This window comes from Pseudorca crassidens, chromosome 10 (genome assembly GCF_039906515.1).
Source record: "Pseudorca crassidens isolate mPseCra1 chromosome 10, mPseCra1.hap1, whole genome shotgun sequence".
NCBI lineage: Eukaryota > Metazoa > Chordata > Mammalia > Artiodactyla > Delphinidae > Pseudorca > Pseudorca crassidens.
The window spans coordinates 93,880,920-93,903,994 of record NC_090305.1 but is presented as its reverse complement, the minus strand read 5'-3'; the positions used below and the strand labels follow the sequence as shown (position 1 = coordinate 93,903,994).

General features: G+C 38.0%; 1 protein-coding gene across 8 annotated transcripts in view; it reads right to left on the bottom strand.

Moving 5' to 3' along the window:
• Window positions 1-23,075, bottom strand: part of CNTN4 (contactin 4) — a 977,605-nt gene that overhangs the window by 628,734 nt on the left and 325,796 nt on the right. Inside the window, exon 1 of one of the 8 annotated variants that reach the window (XM_067755245.1) lies at window positions 16,836-16,897. The exons of the other annotated variants lie outside the window; for them this stretch is intronic. The gene's annotated coding sequence lies outside the window, so the exon portion shown is untranslated. Of the gene's footprint in view, window positions 1-16,835; window positions 16,898-23,075 lie in introns of those variants that run through there. 8 annotated transcript variants of the gene reach the window in all.

The window sequence follows — 23,075 nt, the reverse complement described above, 5'->3', positions numbered from 1 at the left end:
CTTTGAGAAGATAAACAAAATTGGTAAATAATTAACCAGACTCATCAAGACAAAAAGGGAGAAGACTCAAATCAATGAATTAGAAATGAAAAAGGAGAGGTAACAATTGACACTGCAGAAATACAAGGGATCATGAGAGATTACTACAAGCAACTATATACCAATAAAATGGACAACCTGGAAGAAATGGACAAATTCTTAGAAAAGCACAACCTTCTGAGACTGAACCAGGAAGAAATAGAAAATATAAAGAGACCAATCACAAGCACTGAAATTGAGTATCTGATTAAAAATCTTCCAACAAACAAAACTGCAGGACCAGATGGCTTCATGATCAAATTCTATCAAACATTTAGAGAAGAGCTAACACCTATCCTTCTCAAACTGTTCCAAAATATAGCAGAGGGAGGAACACTCCCAAACTCATTCTATGAGGCCACCATCACCCTGATACCAAAACCAGACAAAGATGTCACAAAGAAAGAAAACTACAGGCCAATATCACTGATGAACATAGGTGCAAAAATCCTCAACAAAATATTAGCAAACAGAATCCAACAACACATTAAACGGATCATACACCATGATCAAGTGGGGTTTATTATAGGAATGCAAGGATTCCTCAATATATGCAAATCAATGTGATAAATCATATTAACAAACTGAAGGAGAAACAACCATATGATCATCTCAATAGATGCAGAAAAAGCTTTTGACAAAATTCAACACCGATTTATGATAAAAGCTCTCCTGAAAGTGGGCATAGAGGGAACCTACCTCAACATAATAAATATGACAAGTCCACACCAAACATCATTCTCATTGGTGAAAAACTGAAACCATTTCCTCTAAGATCAAAAACAAGACAAGGTTGTCCACTCTCACCACTACTATTCAAAATAGTTTTGGAAGTTTTAGCCACAGGAATCAGAGAAGAAAAATAAATAAAAGGAATCCAAATCATAAAAGAAGTATAGCTCTCACTGTTTGCAGATGACATGATACCATACATAGAAAATCCCAAAGATGTTACCAGAAAGATACTAGAGTTAATCAATGATTTTTGTAAAGTAGCAGGATACAAAATTAATGCACAAAAATCTCTTGCATTCCTATACACTAATGATGAAGTATCTGGAAGAGAAATTAAGGAAACACTCTCATTTACCATTGAAACAAAAAGAATAAAATATCTAGGAATAAACCTACCTAAGGAGACAAAAGACCTGCATGCAGAAAACTGTAAGACACTGATGAGAGAAATTAAAGATGATACAAAAAGATGGAGAGATATACCATGTTCTTGGACTGGAAGAATCAACAGTGTGAAAATGACTCTACTACACAAAGCAATCTACAGATTCAATGCAATCCCTATCAAACTACCAATGGTACTTTTCACAGAACTAGAACAAAAAATATCACAATTTGCATAGAAACACAAAAGACCCCAAATAGCCAAAGCAACCTTGAGAAAGAAAAACGGCGCTGGATGAATCAGGCTCCCTGAATTCAGACTATACTACAAAGCTACAGTCATCAAGACAGTATGGTACTGGCACAAAAACAGAAATATAGATCAGTGTAACAGGACAGAAAGCTCAGAGATAAACCCACACACACATGGTTACCTTATCTTTGGTAAAGAGGCAAGAATACAGAATGGAGAAAAGACAGCCTCTTTAATCAGTGGTTGTGGGAAAACTGCACAGCTACATGTAAAAGAATGAAATTAGTATACTCCTTAACACCATACACAAAAATAAACTCAAGATGGATTAAAGACCTAAACGTAAGTCCAGACACTATAAAACTTAGAGGAAAACATAGGCAGAACACTCTATGATATAAATCACAGCAACATCCTTTTTGACCCACCTCTTCAGGAAATGGAAATAAAACCAAAAAGAAACAAATGGGACCTAATGAAACTTAAAAGCTTTTGCACAGCAAAGGAAACCATAAACAAGACAAAAAGACAACCCACAGAATGGGAGAAATTATTTGCCAACGAAGCAACAGACAAAGGATTAATCTCCAAAATTTAGAAGCAGCTCATGCAGCTCAATATCAAAAAAAAAAAAAAACAACATAATCCAAAAATGGGCAGAAGACCTAAATAGACATTTCTGCAAAGAAGATACACAGATTGCCAACAAACACATGAAAGGATGCTCAACATCATTAATCATTAGAGAAATGCAAATCAAAACTACAATGAGATATCACTTCACACCATTTAGAATAGCCATCATCAAAAAATCTACAAACAATAAATGCTGGAGAGGATGTGGAGAAAAGGGAACCCTCTTGCACTGTTGGTGGGAATGTAAATTGATACAGCCACTATGGAGAACAGTATGGAGGTTCCTTAAAAAACTAAAAATAGAACTACCATACGACCCAGCAATTCCACTACTTGGTATATACCCTGAGAAAACCATAATTAAAAAAGAGTCATGTGCCACAATGTTCACTGCAGCTCTATTTACAATAGCCAGGACATGGAAGCAACCTAAGTTTCCATCGACAGAATAATGGATAAAGAAGATGTGGCACATGTATACAATGGACTATTACTCAGCCATAAAAAGAAACAAAATCGAGTTATTTGTACTGAGTTGGATGGACCTAGAGACTGTCATACAGAGTTAAGTAAGTCAGAAAGAGAAAAATAAATACCGTATGCTAACACATATGAATGGAATCTAAAGAAAAAAAGGTGTTTCTGAAGAACCTAGGGGTAGGACAGGAATAAAGATGCAGAGGTAGAGAATGGACTTGAGGACACAGTGAGGGGGAAGGGCAAGCTGGGACGAAGTGATAGAGTGGCATGGACTTATATATACTACCAAATGTAAAATAGATAGCTAGTGAGAAGCAGCCACATAGCACAGAGATATCAGCTTGGTGTTTTGTGACCACCTACAGGGTTGGGACAGGGAGGGTGGGAGGGAGACGCAAGAGGGAGGAGATATGGGGATATATGTATATGTATAGCTGATTCACTCCATTATAAAGCAGAACTAACATACCATTGTAAAGCAATTATACTCAATAAAGATATTAAATAATAGTAATAATAATAATAAAGAACTATATAGTATTTCATTCCTTTTTATAGCTGAGCCGTATCCCATTGTGCGTGTGTGTTTGTGTGTGTGTGTGTGTGTGCGCGCGCGCACGTGCACAAACCGCATCTTTATCCATTCATCTCTCGATGGACATTAAGTTACTTCCAAATCTTAGCTATTATAAATAGTGATGTTATGAACATTGGGGTATATGCCATTTGCAGCAACATGGACAGACCCAGAGATGATCATACTAAGTGAAGTATGTCAGACAGAGAAAGACAAATATCATACAATACCACTTAGATGTTGAATGTAAAAAATGATACAAATGAACTTATTTACAAAACACAAACAGATTTACAGACATAGGAAACAAAATTATGGTTACCAAAGGGGAAGGGAGAGAGGAATAAATTAGGGGTTTGGAATTAGTAGATACAAACTACTATCTATAATACAGATAAACAACATGGTCGTACAGCATAGCACAGGGAACTATATTCAATACCTTGTAATAACCTATAATGTAAAAGAATATGAAAAAGAATATATATATGTATACATATATATATATACACATATATATGTATACATATATATATACACACATATATATATATATGTATTACTGAATCACTTTGCTGTATACCAGAAACACCACACTGTAAATCAACTATACTTCAGTTTAAAAAAGAAAAAGACTAATTTTTTTTTTAAAGTACACTATAGTCATAAACACTGACAGAAGGTATTTATTCAGCCCTATGTATTTAGTGGTGTTAAAGGAATAGCTTCAGAAGTCATGTGGAACTGGTCTACATTTAAAGCCTACATCTTACTAGGTATATGGCCTTGGGGTCAATGCTTAACTCCTCTAAATCTCAACTTTGTAGCAGTTATAGAACTTTACAGCAGAGGCTCTTATGCCAGTCTGCCAGTCAAACTTTTACTCATTATCTGTGTGACTTTGGACAAGTGTCTTAACCTCTCAATGATTCCTCATTTGTAAAATGGAACTAGTACTAACTACATTTTATGGGTTGTGATGATACTTAAATGAACTAATAGAGATAAAGACAAAGTTGTAATCAGTACATAGTAAGAATGCAAATACACCTTAGTGTGATTGATATGAAAACAGGAAATATCATGACCCAGACTTTTGACAGGGGTCCCCAAATTTCAAACAAAAGAAAGAAATCCTTACATTTTAAATCGAGTTGCTGGACCATTTCTGAAAAACTTACAAATGATGAAGCTCCCCCCACCCCCCAGAAAGTATCTGAAAATGTTGGCAAAATTGCTAAGAATGGCTTTTCTGCAGATTTCCTCATGGAGAGCTGTCAGTTCAAGGTGCATTCCCCGTCCAACCCACGCCAAAACTAGGGGTAGATGGAGAGCTTATCGCATCTTAAGCCAAGTGACGGAGACTTACTAAGGTCTGATGCTCTAGACTCAGAGTCTGAGAGCCTGAATTCAAATCCCAGTTCTATCACATATTTGCTTTGTGATTAGGGACAAGTCCTTTACTTCTCTGAGGCTCAGGTGTACATCTATAGAACAGGTGTAACTGTTTTTGTTGTTGGTGTTTCTCTTCCCCTGATTAGTCCTTGCTTATCTACAATACAACAGTTTACTCATCTATGACCCTTAAAAGTAAAGGAAATTAGAAGGAAGGAAAAGAAAGATGATGCTTCTTCCACTAGGCTACATTACACTTGGCTCTCTCCTACAGTGGCAATGAGGAGAGTTTCCTCAACCTGCCTTAGCCCCTCAGGACATATTTAGCACTGTCATTTTCAGGGCAAAAAATGATGAGAGCTCAACCCACAAGATGCTGATAGCATGAAGCAAAATATATGCTGATGTGATTCATCTAAGTATCAAACCTCAGTAAACTCAGTGTGTTTATTTATAGCAGGAGGTGTTTTACACTCAGAGAGACAAGCCTCAAATCAGATTCTGAATTCAATTCAAGGAGCAAGCGTGAAGGTATGAATGAGCTGCAGGATAATGTACTTGAAGATGAGAGTTTACTGAATTTGAGTGAAAGGAATCAGGGAAAGAACGAGAAAATAATTGGTGTAATAAAGCCAACCTTTTAAGAAAGATAATAGTTAAATAAGACGGTGACAAAAAATTCTCTAAAGCCCTGGAGACTATGGGAGAGAAAAACAGATTCTGCATTCAAGTCACATTAACATCACACCAGTGTGGCACGCTCATTGTGGCATGCATACAGCAGTTTAGCTCGGTACGCTAATAAAAACAGGAGTGGGAAGCAGCCGCATAGCACAGGGAGATCAGCTCGGTGCTTCGTGACCACCTAGAGGGGTGGGATAGGGAGGGTGGGAGGGAGGGAGACGGAAGAGGAGAGGGAGGGAGGGAGAGGGAAGAGATATGGGAACATATGTATATGTATAACTGATTCACTTTGTTATAAAGCAGAAACTAACAACATTGTAAAGCAATCATACTCCAATAAAGATGTTAAAAAAAAAAACACACACAAAAAAACAGGAGTGCGCACAGCAGGAAAAGGGGCCTATTCTCTCTCTGCAGTAGGAAAATGCACAGGAAAGAAGACTTTCTACTGAAAAAACGTCTCCCCCTTCTCTGGCCAATGTCACCCTTCCCAGTGGTCTCTTCAAGGTCACAGGTCATTCTGAGATTCAGATCTCCAAGCAGAGCTGGGAAATTTGGAAATTATGGATTAAAGAACTCAACCAAAATAAAAATAGGAATAAAACTTTCATTGATTTATCTACCTAAGTGGGTCATAGCAGGGTCTCTGCTGGGTGCTAAAGGAGAGAGCAAAAAGAGCAGGATATAGTTACTGCCTTCAAGAACTGTACAAGCAGATGAGGGAGAGACATACAAACAATGTGGGTAAGCCTGACTTCTGTGCAAAGCCTTAAATTGATATTTGGGACATCCCTGAGTGTGAAGAGAGGAGGATGTGGTGGAGAGGGATGGGTTTTGGAAGCTCCACTCAAATACACTGCCTGGAAAATACCAGGAAAAGAGTGCTAGCTTTAAGATGAACAGGATCAAGAGACAGAGGTTATATGTTAGAATCATATAAAAATAAATGCAAACAAAAATTACTCTATTATTATTATAATTATTCATGAAGAATCTAGCCACAATTGCCAAGTCCTTATTTGAGCTTATATTTGAAAACCCTATGATTATTTTTTAGAGATAATGCAAGAAAAGTAAGGAGTACTATAAAACTTAAGAATAAACATCCTGAATCAGGCTCCCTGACTTCAGACTATACTACAAAGCTACAGTAATCAAGACAGTGTGGTACTGGCACAAAAACAGAAATATAGATCAATGGAACTGGATAGAAAGCCCAGAGACAAACCCACGCACATATGGTCACCTTATCTTTGATAAAGGAGGCAAGAATATACAATGGAGAAAAGACAGCCTGTTCAATCAGTGGTGCTGGGAAAACTGCACAGCTGCATGTAAAAGAATGAAATTAGAACACTCGTTAACAACATACACACAAAAAAAACCTCAAAATGGATTAAAGACCTAAATGTAAGGCCAGACACTATACAACTCTTAGAGGAAAACATAGGCAGAACACTCTATGACATAAATCACAGCAAGATCCTTTTTGACCCCCCTCCTAGAGAAATGGAAATTAAAAACACAAATAAACGAATGGGACCTAATGAAACTTCAAAGCTTTTACACAGCAAAGGAAACCATAAACAAGACGAAAAGACAACCCTCAGAATGGGAGAAAATACTTGCAAATGAAGCAATGGACAAAGGATTAATCTCCAAAATTTAGAAGCAGCTCATGCAGCTCAATATCAAAAACACAAACAATTCAATTTAAAAATGGGCAGAAGACCTAGACATTTCTCCAAAGAAGACATACAGACTGCCAACAAACAAATGAAAGGGTGTTCAACATCGCTAATCATTAGAGAAATGCAAATCAAAACTATAATGAGGTATCACCTCACACCAGTCGGAATGGCCATTATCAAAAAATCTACAAACAATAAATGCTGGAGAGGGTGTGGAGAAAAGGGAATCCTCTTACACTGTTGTTGGGAATGTAAATTGATATAGCCACTGTGGAGAACAGTATGGAGGTTTGTTAAAAAACTAAAAATAGAACTACCATATGACCCAGCAATCCCACTACTGGGCATATACCCTGCGAAAACCATAATACAAAAAGAGTCATGTATCACAATGTTCACCACAGCTCTATTTACAAGAGCAGGACATGGAAGCAACCTAACTGTCCATCGACAGATGAATGGATAAAGAAGATGTGGCACATATATACAATGGAATATTACTCAAGGAGGCTGTCACCAAGCCCACAACATACACTGAGCTCCAGGGCCCTGATGAAGGAGGATTAACCAAGTTATGATCATTCTGTCTGTCCCATCCCATTGTTTTAAGAGAGTTGATGTCTGATCCTCTGACCTCTGAGCCAGGGAATCTGGCATACTATTATCCTTTAGGATTATCGGATGGAAATACAAGTAACCTTAAGTGGACAGTCAATCATTCTCAAGGTGTCAAGCCAATCAGATTTTTTAACCTAGGGAGAGGATGAAAACGGGTGTAACGTTCAAGGCACAAGGCAGAGAAAATTGTAATTACCTAGATGTAACAAGTTTTAAACTTGCTCTTGTCAAAGGCAACAAATGCAGCACCAACTAGCAACATGTATAACTCTGATATTAGAAAAGCAAAGCAAAATAAACTAGCAAAAATCTGTTTATAACAGACTCACTGAAAAAGAGCAACAGGGCTGTAGGGCCATTAAGCCATTTGTCTGTCCATGCATCCAGCCACCCATCCAATATTTACTAAGTGCTAGGCTTCAGGGCTGAAAAGGTAACTGCAGATCCCATGCTTATATGGCTGGCATGATCTAACAACAGATGAGATATGATTTAAAATCCCACTGAACATAAAAAACAGCAGATGAACTTACGTCAGACAACAAGGCCTAAGTGATCTGTTCCCTGTCAGCCTCTACGGTCTCCATTTCTACCGCTTTCCCTCATTCATCAAACCCAGTGTCACTGACCTTCTTTCTCTTCCTCCAGGATAATAACCGAGTCCCCTTTAGGGTTCCCCTTTTGACTGGAGAACTCTCCCCAATGACCTTCACAGGATGGGCAGCTCCTTATCATTCAGTTCTTGGCTTGGCCTCATCTGCTCAGAGAGGCCTTTCCTAACCAGAGAGCCTAATCTTGCCATGACCCCTCCTCCCAGGTTATGCTCCATTTTTATCCTGCTTCATTTTATCTTCACTTTATCTTTATTTTTCATTACCGAACATTATAATACATGTTGCTTAAGTTTGTGCCTTTCTTGCTAGAACATAAGTTTCACGAGGCAGTGGTTTTTATCCATTTTACTCACAGAGTATATTCACTTAATGGTACGCGATACAACATAGTCATTAGAAAAATACTTGATGGAAGAAAATAGTACATAAATATATATATATATATATATATATATATATAATTACAAGACCATGAAGGAAAGATAAATCGTTCTACTGAGGTAGAAAATAAGGTTATCAGAGCTCGCCTGGAAGAGACTAAAAAGAGGTTTCTGAGGAAATGCTGTTCAAATTTAATCACACATGTTTGTCAGATAAATTATGTAAATCAATTTGGTCCTTCATTGCCTAAAACCTAGAAGGAAATAAGATAAACTACAAATGAATCAACTTATACATAAATTAAACTGGTCAGTGAAATTAAAACTGACTGCTTAACTAAATGAAGAGAAAATCAACAACAACAACATGGAAACACACCCCAGGGTCACTGCTTTTTGTCCCTTCTACAGATGAGCTGGTCTGGAAGGCTGGTCTCTAAGCAGAGGACAGGTCTTCCAAACAGGTCAGAGACCCAGCTTCGGAGAGTTGATTAGGTAAACACATAAATGCATATTTAAAATTGAGCTCAGTGATATATGTCCAAAATTCCTTTGAAATGACCTCAAAATGATAGAAATACTCTCTTACTGAACTATTGTGATTTTTAAAAATAAATTTATTTATTTTATTTACTTATTTTTGGCTGTGTTGGGTCTTCGTCGCTGCATGCAGGCTTTCTCTAGTTGCAGTGATTGGGGGCTATTCTTCGTTGTGCTGCGCGGGCTTCTCATTGCCATGGCTTCTCTTGTTGCGGAGCATGGGCTCTAGGCATGCAGGCTTCAGTAGTTGTGGCTCGTGAGCTCAGTAGTTGTGGCTGGTGGGCTCCAGAGCGCAGGCTCAGTAGTTGTGGCACATGGGCTTAGTTGCTCGGCGGCATGTGGGATCTTCCTGGACCAGGGCTCAAACCTGTGTCCCCTGCATTGGCAGGAGGGTTCTTAACCACTGCACCACCAGGGAAGCCCCAGAACTACTGTGATTTTTGGTGATTTGTCTTCATTGCTATAGAAGCCCAATATGAGTTTTAAAAGAGGCTGCAGACCCTTAAAAACTAATGCTGAGATGCTACTAGAAGGGCAGTCACCCTAGTGGTTTAATGAGAGAGAAAAACCACTGAAAGAGAAAAGGATGAGCGGGTGTGAGAAAAGAAGGGAAGGAAACTCAGTTGTCCTTCAAGAAACTCGAAGCCCTGCCTGACAAATGAGTCCATACCATTCATTTCTGCATCATTTCCTACTCGGTGCTGCATAGGTCACCAGGAACCAGAAAGGAACCAACTTATCCACTATACTGAAGAGACACTTCTATCAAAAGAAACTCTTCCCTGAAATGTCTTCGTTTAAAACCATTCCTCTCTTAGAGAATTCTCTTAAGTAAATTATTTTTCCAAAAGTAAGCTCCTACTATCGTATAAATTACTTTTTCTAAGTATTTTATTAAAAAGAGACAAAAGCGTTTCCTCCCCGCTAGGATATATTTCTTCAAAGTGCAGAAATCTAGTTGGGAATTAAACTTGGAAAAAAAGAAGCAGGGGCACCCTCCTTAACCATTTCAAAATTTGTAATTTAAGAATCGTATCAGTCACACTATGATGGTTAACTTTAGGTATCAATTTGACTGGGATAAGGCATGCCCAGAGAACTGTTAAAACATTATTTCTGGGTGTGTCTGTGAGGGTGTTTGTGGAAGAGGTTAACATGTGAATTGGTAGACTGAGTAAAGAAAATCGCCCTCACCATTGTGGGTGAGCTTCATCCATTCCATCAAGGGACTGGATAAAACAAAAAGGCAGAACAAGGAGGAATTCACCCCTTTTGGTTCCTGCCTGCCTTCCTGCTTGAGTGGGGTCATTTCATCTCATCTCCTCCAGCCCTTGGACTGTGATTTAAACCATCAGCTGCTCTGGTCCTCAGGCCTTCCAACTTGAATTGAATCACACCACTGGCTTTGCTGGGTCTCCAGTTTCCAGAGAGCAGCATGTGGGACTTCACAGACTTCAAAATCAATATCTCTCTCTCTTTCTGTATGTGTGTGTATGTATGTATGTTTATTTATGTATGTATGTGTGTGTGTGTATATTTATTTATATTTCCTACAGGCTCTGTTTCTCCTAATACACACACCTAGAAATAAGCTTCTGAATCTTATGTATCACCAAAGTAGGAGTAGTGGATAAATCACTATTTAAATGGCACTATTTAAACTACCCAATTAGTTTAAGGTCCATGTAATAGAATAAAACTAACCAAGCTGGATATTACCAAGGTCTTAAATTATACTGCATTTCCTTTTTGGCTTAATTCACAAAGCTTCTAAGATAAACTACCTAGATACGTTGGGGGCAGGTCAATCACAAGTTTATGGTAATTCAATATTTAAGAGATACGAGATAAAAGAAATAATTAGAGAAAACAAACAAAAAAAGTGTTGGAATTCTGCTTCTGTTCAAAAGATGTCTTGAAATTCAGCAAGATGCTTTGTAGATAGTAAGATAATCCTCAATATTAGCTAAGACCTGGGTTTCCTTCATCTTATACTTAGAAACAATCCATGTTATCTCTTGGGTTATATCTGCTTAAATCTTTATGGTCCGTAAGCTACTATTTTTTTTTTTTTTTTTTGTATAGGGTTTTGCAGTTCCAGATGATTGTAGAAAGGCAACAATGTGATGAATTCCATTCTTCAAATTGAGTTAGATTTAACAAAAGTATAACAGAGACAGAAGGCAAAAATAATGATAATAATAATAATCAAAAAATGACACAGGAACTTTACACTTTCACGAGATTGCAGAAAGATCTGACTTAAACATATACTCAATTTTTATCTTGTAAAACTTACTCCATCATGTAATTTCCTTGTAAATAGATTTTTCTTTTCATGCATAGGCAAATTACCTAATATTTCTTTAGAAGGCATATTAAGTACTAGGACATAGCACATTAGTCATTGGAAAGAGGAAGCAAGCTAGAGATGAGAAGGGAAAGTACTGTACTGGTAAGAGCCAGTTCTACATAAAGGTTAATCAGAAATGAAAATGAGGCCTTAGGTAAACACATAAATGCATATTTGATGCAGTTGATGACAATTTCTCAATGGGTCTCCTGTGCCCTGCTGCTATCCCGCGCTGCCAGGGTCCCTGCACAAAATATAATGCGGAAGCTCTGGAGATAAGCCTTCCCAACTCCTTTCCTATAGGCAATTACTAGCAATTAGTCATGCTGCAGAGCTAAATAACTCTCTCTCTGCACCTGCAAAAACGATGTTTGAATGCCACAGCTGAATCCACTGCAGGACTCAAAATTAAATTTAAACTGAAAATCTAGCCTAATACTTTATTTATTACCTGCTACTCTCAGGAATAGGATATGAGGAAGAAGAGGCGTCCAAAGGTAGTATTTTATCTTCAGTTTGTTAGAATACTTCCCCAGGAATAAGAGTGTCTTTTATGGACAGATAATATACAGAAATATAGTTGTATTTCTCTTGGGCCCTATTGTAAGCAATGTTAATTCAATCAGATCACACAGATTTGGGAGGCTTAAATAAGACACCTTTCCTTCCTTGAAAATGTTACTTTTGAATCACATATATTAATACGTGCTTATTAATGGATATCATATTCTACTCATCTCAATAAAGGGCTTCTTGGGGGCCTCCCTTGAATTTATTCAAAGGCCTCACTTATTTACTCATTAAGTTATTGAATGTAAAATATAGCAACTAATTTTGACCTCAATAGTAATATTTTATAAATGAATTGAAGACCATACAAGTGAATGGTGCCTGGAATACACAGGAGACACTCTGTATCATTAGGTACCAGTTCCAATCCTGAATCGATCTTTAATCAAGTACAGGGTTTTGAACTAGTTATCACTTAACTGTCTTCTATACCTGTTGAGTGGAAAAATGAATTAAAAGAAAAGATTTCACAACGTTTGGCTTTGTAACACACAGACATCCAATTATTCAAAGACACACACTATTCTCAAACACACATATACAAACATCAATTGGTCCCTTTAGCATAACTGGCTCTGACTTACTTGGACATGTTAAAAGTGAACTCAGGAGCTGCCGTTCTTGAGAACTATGGGTGATTCACAAATGATCTGCTCACAATATTTATCAAACTTGTATCTAATTAAACAATGGCACACAAAAACATAAAATCTCATGCACTGGAATTTGAAGATATACAAGGCATTTTCAAGTACCATTAGTTACTGGATCTGAGGTCTGTGTGACTTAATTCTTCAGCAAGTACATTTGCCAACAGGAAACTGAAAAATGAGCTGGACAATCAACAAATATGACAATGCCAAGCATGCCTCTGCAAATATAATATTATGGTAAGAAAAGAAAACTGCTTTTCTGGGTTGGAAAAGTTCTGTGCACTCCTCTTAGGTTTGGTTTATTAATCTCATTTATTTATTGCTAGAGGCTTTTGCTAACGCTAGTTTTGCCACTACTAAAAGGCTAAAACTAAAAAAAATAAATACTTCTAAATTATTTTTTTTCAAAAGGAACCACTTTTAAAATAGTCAGATTGTTGTGCTAAAGAGCAGGTGAACCTGAGGGTCTCAGTGCCTGCCTCAGAGTTGAGTGCATGAGGCACTGGCAATGGAGCATCACAACCAGGCCCCCTGAGATGTACGATGCGACTGTTATGTGTCCCTGTTTTATTGTTCTTCTCTTCTGCATAAGCCCATCCAGTCCTCATTAGCTCTCCGATTCAAACTTGCCATCTTCCTCCATTTTAGAATGTCACACACACATACACACACACACACACTGTCCAAAACTTTCAAGAAAGTCAGATGACTACAATTCAAGTTAAGGCAGCACCTATCTCCTCCAAAGTTCTTCCTATGATGCTTAACGTTTATAATCTCTCACATGAGAAAATTTAAGTGAGAATAGCAGCCCAATTTTTTTTAATCATTTCATTATAATTCTAAGTAATGAACAGAGAAAATCAGAAACGTGCTGGTTTGCCATATTCAATAAAGCAGTGATTCTCAAGCTTCAGTGTGCATCAGGATGACCTGGAGTATCTGTTAAAACAACTGGACTGGTCCCTTCCCCAGTTTCCCATTCAGTAGGTCTAGGGTGGGGTCTGAGGAGCTGCATTTCTCACAAGTTATCAGATGGTGAGGATGTTGCTGGTCTGGGGCTCACACTTGGAGAACCACTGCGCTGAAGTTCTAATGCTCTAATGCAGTAATTCTCTTGCTTTGTTTCAACTTCCCAGGAACAGGAGGCACTGCAAATTCCCACCCTACTGCCAGAGATTTTTTTAAGTAAGTCTTAAGTTTCTGCAATTTTAACAAACATCTCAGGTAACTCTAGGGATGGTGGTCTAGGAATAGAGAGATCAGTGCCACAGTCTACTCTGGACTGTTGTGGTTTACACTTGCTGTCTCAGTGTCCCATCTAGGCAGCCCCATCTACTTTCTCTATAAAAAGTGGAATTGAAGATTCAGTATATGCTTATCTTATCTGTGAACCATAACATGAGAAACACTGATGCAGAGGTACACCAAATCAGTAAATCGCCAGTCTTCACACCCATTTTAAGACCCTCTTGCCCACCCAGTGAGAACCGGAGCTGCAGCCCCATTCCTTAGTCTGCCATTCCTGCAACTACCATTGCAATGCTCATGGGCCTGCCGTTACCTGCCGGTACTGCAACTGCTCAGCCAGCCAGTGACCCACTACTGTACTCTGAGCTAAGTGTTTCCTGAAATGTATGTTATTTACTGAACTGACACCCCACTTCCTGCCTTTTACTTCTTATTTTGGCCAATAATTTCAAACAGAAAGTGTGAATAAAGTATATTGTTTGAATTGGCCACAAAAAAATAAACAAGCAAAACTGAAAAATAAAAGAATATCTTGAAAAATGTATAGCTCAGAACACCTTTAAAGAACTGGTGAAACGTATACAGGGTAAAGGTAAGCAGGCAGGTTAAGAAATTGTGGCAAAGTCTGACCTTGAGAAGTCAATATAAACATAACCACAAAAAAGGAGCATTAATAAATGGAATATAAGGCAGGCAAAACCGACTCTGGTTGGGAGCACATCATCTCATAGGCTTTAAATATGTAACAAGTTCAAACTTTTGATGCTAGGAATGGATCTCTTAATGCTTACAGACTAAAGACTGTAAAGATCTCATTGAATGCTGATTTGTTTAGGTCCCCCCAGTAGATTAAGCATGCCATTACCTCCAGACATTTACACTAACTCAACCCTAACCCACCCTATCGCCTCCTCCATTGCCAGCATATATTTCATGAATCTTCAAAGACAGAGGTGATTAAACTTCATGCTTCAAAGTTTCTCTAAGTGCATACTAGAAGCCACCTGCATCATAATCATTCAGGATTTCCATCTTTCAAAAGTTGTTTTAGACGGCAAGGCAGGATTTTTAGAATCAGAATGTTTGGGAATGAGGCTGGACGTCTACATCTTAACCAATACAGAGGTGATACATATGCACATTAAATTTTTTAGAACTTCCTCTGTTACGATTTTCTTTCTTCTTTTCTTTTATTGCTTTTATTTTATTAATATTTTTTAACATCTTTATCAGAGTATAATTGCTTTCCAATGGTGTGTTAGTTTCTGCTTTATAACAAAGTGAATCAGTTATATATATACATATGTCAGTTATATATATGTCAGTTTTATATATATACATATATATATACATATATATACATATGTATACATATATACATATATATATACATATGTCTCCATATCTCCATATCTCTTCCCTCTGCAACAAAAGCGTATATGGGTTCAGAAATTTGGAGTGTGATTGCTGGCAATGGTATGTTTTAAATTTTACAATATAAAGAGCTTTACATAAAATATAATTTATGGCAGTGAAAAACTGCCATTCACCATGTTGTGAAGAAATAATTCAAGTAATTGAGTCTTTTAATAGACATTATTTTACCTTTCAGCATTTTATTTTAAGAAACATTAATGGAGTAGGTTTCTTTTCTTCTAAAATGTTTAGCAGTTATTTATTTGTATCTAGTGTTTCTTACACTCAAGTGAGTTCCAAGAGGAAGAAAACTATGAAATTGTCAATTAAACAGATTTAATTATCAGAGTCTCCCTTTTCCTCGCTAGAATTGTGACTGGGGAATGCACAACTCTTAAATATGTCTGGGCACTTTGCTAATTAACAGGTTCCATTCATATGACAATAGGTAGAAATCAGAGCAAAAGTTAAAGATGCAGAAATATTTAACATCGTACGTCTCAAGCGATCTCCACATGCAGTAAACATTCTACGTAACCCAATTTCAAGCTTCACATAGAACCACCTTCCTCCATTTAAGGTTTAAAGTTGGCGAAAATTAATCTTAGCAACACTTTATTCTCCTATCTGATGAAAATGGAATTTAACATGAAGACCTGTAAACTCTACGTCTACCGTTTTATACTTCAAATAAATCAATCTTAAAAATCACTTAGCCAGGGCTTCCCTGGTGGCGCAGTGGTTGGGGGTCCGCCTGCCGGTGCGGGGGGCGCGGGTTCGTGCCCCGGTCCGGGGAAATACCACGTGCCACGGAGCGGCTGGGCCCGTGGGCCGTGGCCGCTGGGCCTGCGCGTCCGGAGCCTGTGTTCCGCGGCGGGAGGGGCCGCAGCGGTGCGAGGCCCGCGTACCACAAAACAAACAAACAAACAAACAAAATATCACTTAGCCAATTCCAAAGGGAAAGAAAGTATAGTTCTAAAGAACACTCTCAGGTTAACGAATACATTTCATTTACAAAATGCCAACTTATGGCCATATCTATTAACCAAATGGGAAAAATATATGAAGCTGCTTAAAATAAAATATATATAAGACATTAAACTACACAGCTGAGATTAAAAACTACAGTGAGAGTGTGTGTGTGAGACATATATCCAGCTCAGCCACAAGAGTTGAAAGCACTATAGTTTGCAGTTATCAGTACCATCAAGCTCTGAGATCACAAAGGATTCCTCTGCAACACTCTGGGTCCAAATTCACAACACCAGAGGCCAATAGAAAGTGATTTTAGAAAAATTCAATAAGGTAATAAAAATCTTGGAAAACACTTAAGAGTAAATGCTAAAATGACACATTTCCCGCTGCACAGAAATGCTGCTCACTGCCTCCTCTGATTAGAAAGGTCATCATACTTTAGGACTTTAAGCAGGTGTCCTCCCGTCCAGGTTGTCATCTGCAACCCCATCCCTCACCCTTCCCATCTCATTTACCTATCCCTGTGAGAGCTCCCTAGAGCTGTCTACTTACACCACGGAGAGCACTTTGTACGGTATCTTCCTCTGTTCACTGTGAGAAATTACAAACTAAGGACCATATTTATTTTAAATCTGTGAATCCACAGCTGTGAACTGAGTTTCAGCCTGCCTCATAATAAGTATGCACCCAATGTCTGTTGAATGAATAATTGTTGAAATATTCAGCTGAAAACACTGGCCAAAGGATGAAGTAATAATTGGCTCCAGCTACAGCTCTCTCAGGCAATTCAATTCAATTCAAACTAATTTAATTCAACTTCATTCAACAGGCATTTAGGAAGGGTCTAGCCTTTGCCTGTAATAGAGATATGAATGGTTTTTGGACCTGTATTATCTCTTCAATTGCCTTAACACTTTACTTTGCCAATAAAGGCACAGTTTAGTTTTACAACCAGAAATTAATTACAAGGGGGTGGATATCATAGTAGTGCTCCAAGTTTTGTGGGAAGAAAACAAGAGTAAACGGATATAAATTGTGTTCTCTAAAATTCTGTAGATATTGTACATAGCATACATTTATGTATAGGTCTTCTTAATAACCTAACAGTTTTTCTTAAGTGGTCTTGAAAGAGAAACATCTGTTGCATGTAATGAATTATCTTTTCTCTTACACATTTAGAGGAGTACTAGAACAGCGGTAGTACTCCTTGGGAGAAATGAGAAAACAGTCACTCGAATTATTTCCTCTGTTTTGTGGTTGTGTCTAACCCCGGTAAAGGCAGTCTGGCAGTGTCTCTATTACAGATTGCATGTAGATGTGTATCTATGTATAATTTTTCATAACTTACTTCAATGAATCGGTAATTAACTGATGGAATTAATGGTGTTTAGCGGTATACACAACCATGGGGATAGTTCAGGAGATTTAGTATTAAGCTCTTTGATCTGACTCACTTAGATAATTGGCTCAATTCTCCATATCACACATCTTAAACAATCACTAGAACAGATTCCAGGGGAAATTAACTTAGAAAAACTCCTTCCTTGAGATGGTTTAAGAGAGGGTCATTTTCCTTTGGCTCAGGATTTAAGAGACTCCACATAAAACAACGACTGCTTTCATGTTTCCAACTAATGAGATTCCATAGGTGTAAAGAGGGCTTTCTATCATGAGACGGAAGGTACAAACTAAAAGTACATAGGATGGTGCTTCGAATGAATTCAGAATGAACTTTGTGGAGAAAAATGACAGTAGGTCTTTGAGTCAATCACAAAATTGACTCAGAGGGAAAAGCCCTGTGTAATGACAGACCTCCACTACAAAGTGCATTCAACAAGGAAATGATTTGATTAGGTCATCTTTAGAGTTTCCGCCACATCTAAGATTCAATGATTGCAAGATAAAGAATTACATTCTTAGAAATTACAAAACAGACTACGATCTTTCACTGTCGCCAAAAGGGCTGTGCTTTCAGTACTTCCGGGTAGTATTTCCTCCCAGGTAATGCACACGCCTGTGGCTGAGATCCTTGTTCAATTTCACCTTGTTTCAATCCCTGGAATACTCCAAATTCTTCCCTAGCTCAAGACTTTTACACATGCCTCTCCCTTCACTCCCCATAAGTGACTCTAACAATGAAGTCTCAGCTCAGCACCACCTCTTCAGAAAGACTTTCCCTGAATATACCAAGTAGACCTTCTCTACCCAGTAATTTCATTCACAACATCAATCTCTATTTGTGATTTATTATTAACTATTTGATTGTTTCTTCCAGTAGAACTGGAACTTATAGGGTAAGGACCGTATTTGCTTTCCCCAATATCCAGCATATACAAGACGCTCCATATATATTTACTGGATGCAGGAATGCAAGAGCACATGGATGGAGAGAGGGAAAAAAAAGGAATTCAGGTGACATTTGGGTATGGCCTGGGCAATGACAGATGTTCAGTTACACGAATAATGTCCAAAAATTGAGCTGAAGATCAATTGGACTAGGCCTCCTGAGTGCGTCAGAAATGAACACATGAAGATGTACTAACTTCAATAAAACCTGGCTCATTGCTTGTGCAGTGAGACTTACTGACTGATTTTTCTGGATGGTTTGCCATTTGCAAAGCATTACAGATTAGCTACAGTCAATCAGATAGACTGGATCATCTGGCCTATTTCTTAAGAAATACTCTATTCTGTACATTTTTATTCACCTTTTTAGTGTTTCCATTGTTTCGACTTCATAAACAGCCTCCTTGCTTAGTTAGGCCTGATTCAGGCTTCAGATGTTGGTGCAAAAACTCCTTCCTCAGGAAACCATCCCTGACCATATAATTACAGACTTTTCTAACTCCCTGTACTTTTCCTACATAGTAATAAATGTGTATATTTATGTATTTCTTTGATCAATTTCTGTATCCCTGAGCTCAGAGCCAGTGTGTCTCTTTGTTCTCCACTGTATTCCCATTGGCAATGGTAGTAATTTGTACATAGAATGAGTACCATTAACATTTGTTGAATAGATTGATTGGATAATTATGACTCCACATACCTGTTTCATGGATTTTCTTCTTTTAAAAAGCCAATTATAAACAATAACAGAAAATTAGGTTTCATGCATGACTTCTGTGGAATAATGTAAAGTAGAGCTGCATGTATCAAAATCCTCTTTTCAATGCTCCACATCCCATTCTTCTCCACAGAGGAAGAGAATTCTCTTTCAAAATTTATTCTTTGCATCTACATACATATATAAAGAGATGGACATGCTTTTTATTTATTAAACAAAGAGTATCCTCATCTGCGTATTATTCTACATGCTGCTTTTCTCATGGATCTGCATTTCCCTTCATACCAGCACATACTGATCTGTCTTATAATTTTAATAGGTTTATACTATTCCACTGTAGGTGTGGACCATAGCTTTCAGGACTCTTCCCCTATTTATAGATACTTAGACTATTTATAATTCTTATGTATGACAAAGCTGCAATGAATATCCCTTAAAACATTTCATTATACACATATTTAATGTTCTTGGATGACAGAGTCTTAGACCAAAAAAAATGCCAGGAGAGTATTGTTTTTTTCTCCAAAGGTGTACTACATTCTGGATGGAATGCTCTATTTATTTCACAAGATTTTTAAGTCTAAAAGGTAGATATGTGAGGCTCTTGGCATCATGATTTAATTCTAATTTTCATCAGCAACCTGGAGACCCCACAAGTTGTTTAGATGAGTCTCTATTATAATTTGAACACATCTGTCTTTTTCAGCTACCTTGGACCGCAGGGGGATGGAAAAAAAGCTCAACCAAAAGAAACACGCAGGTTGAAATAACAACACATGTAGAGTAATGTGAATGTACTTAGCCCTTTCCAAAACCCGATTAGGATCATCTCCCAACACAACAATTATCAGTAAATCATTTCTAAATATAATGCACCTCTAGCTGAGGCAAACTAACTGAACTTCTTTTTTTTTTTTTGCGGTATGAGGGCCTCTCACTGTTGTGGCCTCTCCCGTTGCGGAGCACAGGCTCCGGACGCGCAGGCTCAGCGGCCATGGCTCACGGGCCTAGCCGCTCTGTGGCATGTGGGATCTTCCCAGAACAGGGCATGAACCCATGTCCCCTGCATTGGCAGGCGGACCCTCAACCACTTGCGCCACCAGGGAAGCCCCTGAACATATTTTTTTAATTTGCACCCAATAATAATTGAAAAGCAAAATATCATTCATAAAAAATGGTGTATTCCAACTAAAGGACATAAACTATTCCCTTTATGAGACTTTTTGACAGGATACAAAAATCAAATGGTAAGAAAAACAGTAAGTATTTTTCCCACTCTAATGTAGGATGATAAATCTGGTACCAATCGATCAGTGTACTCCACACAATTTATGAATGGTGAAACTACCCAGTAGGAAGTTTTATAATAGAAAGAATGTTTGAAAAAGAAGAAAAAAATGACTTTGGGTGCAGATAAAGCTGCAAACCTTGAAACATCCATAGAGGAATCTAATGACTATCAAAGAAAGTGAAAATTCAATTTTAAGTAGACAAACACTGGGTTTATATCAGCAAAACCAGAATAAATTTTTAATTGACATATTTTCTCTTTTGTAGCGAAAATAAAGGTACATTTTAGTCATGTTTGTTTATTTATTTTTGGCAAAAAGCATTCCACAGAGGCAGTTTGCAGAAAACTAAAGTTTCTACCGAATCTTTCAGAAACGACTAACTTGTCTGCAGCATGAAGAAATGTGTCTGAATGAGCATGATCAATGTTCATTAAATGAACTAAACTGACAAGTACACAAGACGGCACCGCATGGTTGTGCATCTGAGCTTTCTGTAATGAATAAATGGAGCGTGTGATCCCAAAGGCAGCCGTACCAGCCATAACTTTGTATTTGATACTTGACTGCCCTTAGGAGTCTGTTTGTCAAAAATCGTCTATTTGGAAAAGAAAAAAAAAAAAAAGTAAAGAAAGACACAAACTTGTGAGGCTTTTCTAGAGGGCAGTTACACACAAGCTTACCAGGAACAATACTTCTACGAGTCAGACTGTTCTGAGACGAATCAATTATTTATTTTATTGGTTTATTACTACTGGAGTTCATTCAAAGTTCATTTCACTAAAAATAATGGCACCACCTTACTTGCTAAAATCCAAAGTTGCTGTGGAAAAGACAGCAATGCTGCTTTTCCAGTTTGGTGTGGAAATTCAGATTCAGAACCAGAAATCCAGGACAGGTGGCAGACAGGGATAAGAGAAATTTAGTTCCTGGACAACACGGCACTCATTAATTTGCAGGAAATCTCCTATCTCATGACCTGATGGTCCCTCCATGCCTACAAATGATAAAGCATCCCTTTGAAACCATGTCACTTTCAGACACTAGAATAAAACAGGATATTAATGGATCTCCCTTTACATCAAAAGATCTCCACACTGATGATGAGATAAAGCCACTCCTCTAAAATTGTCAATAATTTTGAGGATGTAGAGATGCTTATGAAATGCTAAAATAAATTCATGTCTCCCATTTTAGACTAGAAGGACCAACAATCTATAGGGAAGAAGCTATCTGCAGTGGTAACCAGCTTGCAGAACAACAGCTTTAGATTATAAGGACTTGATGCAAATCTTTATCTCCCTGATCCTGGCTCTCGGGAATCAAAACAGAGCTCACTATTACAATACATTTAGAATTTGCCATTGAGAAGATGTCTTTGTTTTTTAGGGACAGTGAAGAACACAACATCTGTTTGGGGGTGAAAGAGGGAACCTTGGCCACTATCAAATTCAGACCTTCCATTCTATAAAAAGTTGCAGAATGAGCAGAACTAAAACCAAAGGGTCTAGATTAAGTTTGGAAAGGGAAGTGCTTGAATGGAACTGGGGTAGGAGCTCAGGAAAAAGGGTAGAAAAGTTCAGTGGGTAACACAACTTAGCCTAAAAATCTGACCTGCATTCCCCTCTTTTTTGTTCCCTTGGACAGCGTTCCTCATGTGCAATACCCCTCCCCAAGTCTGTGTAACTTTATCCACGGTGAGAGCCACCTGGTGACTGCTTTTTTATTCCACTGTCGGAGAACAGAAACAAAACTGTTTTAACATATCAGTTAAAGAGGTCAGACTAGATAGTGGCTAGGAACACAAAATCAAGTAAGTACGCCAGTGTTCAGATGCCAAGTATTATAAATAATGTCTAAAAGTCCAAATGCTCTTTTAGTCTCTTACTTGCTAGTGTGTTGTTAAGATAATTATACAATCTCTCTGTGACTAAGGTTTCTCATTGGTAAAATGGGAACAACCATTCTCTCTCAAAAGATGGCCATGAATATAATGTTAGATAATGACTGTGAAGTGCTTAGCATTCTGCCTAACAAGGTCAGAGTCCCATACTCAGTAGTTATATTGTAAATGAGTTTGGTCTTGGCCCTATCTTTGATGTAGAAATGTTAGACTTCAGTGAGGACACACATCCTTCAACAAAACGCTGAGTGAGGATGTGAAAAGGGGCTTGAAGTACCGATCGCCTACTGCTGCCCATTATAGCGCAGTAAAAAAAGGAAATTAAGATCAACATATGAAACCCTCTTAAGGACACCCTGAAGCTCACTCCCTACTGCCTCTTAATAACAAGGCACTGATTATTATAGGATGTTGATTATTAGGGGGATGGGAGATGGCTGAACTGGGACTGGAATATGAAAAATGTAGCCCGAACTAAGAGCTGGTTCTATAGACCCTTCCAAGATGGCTTGCTCTTGCCAGCTGGGGGTGGGATG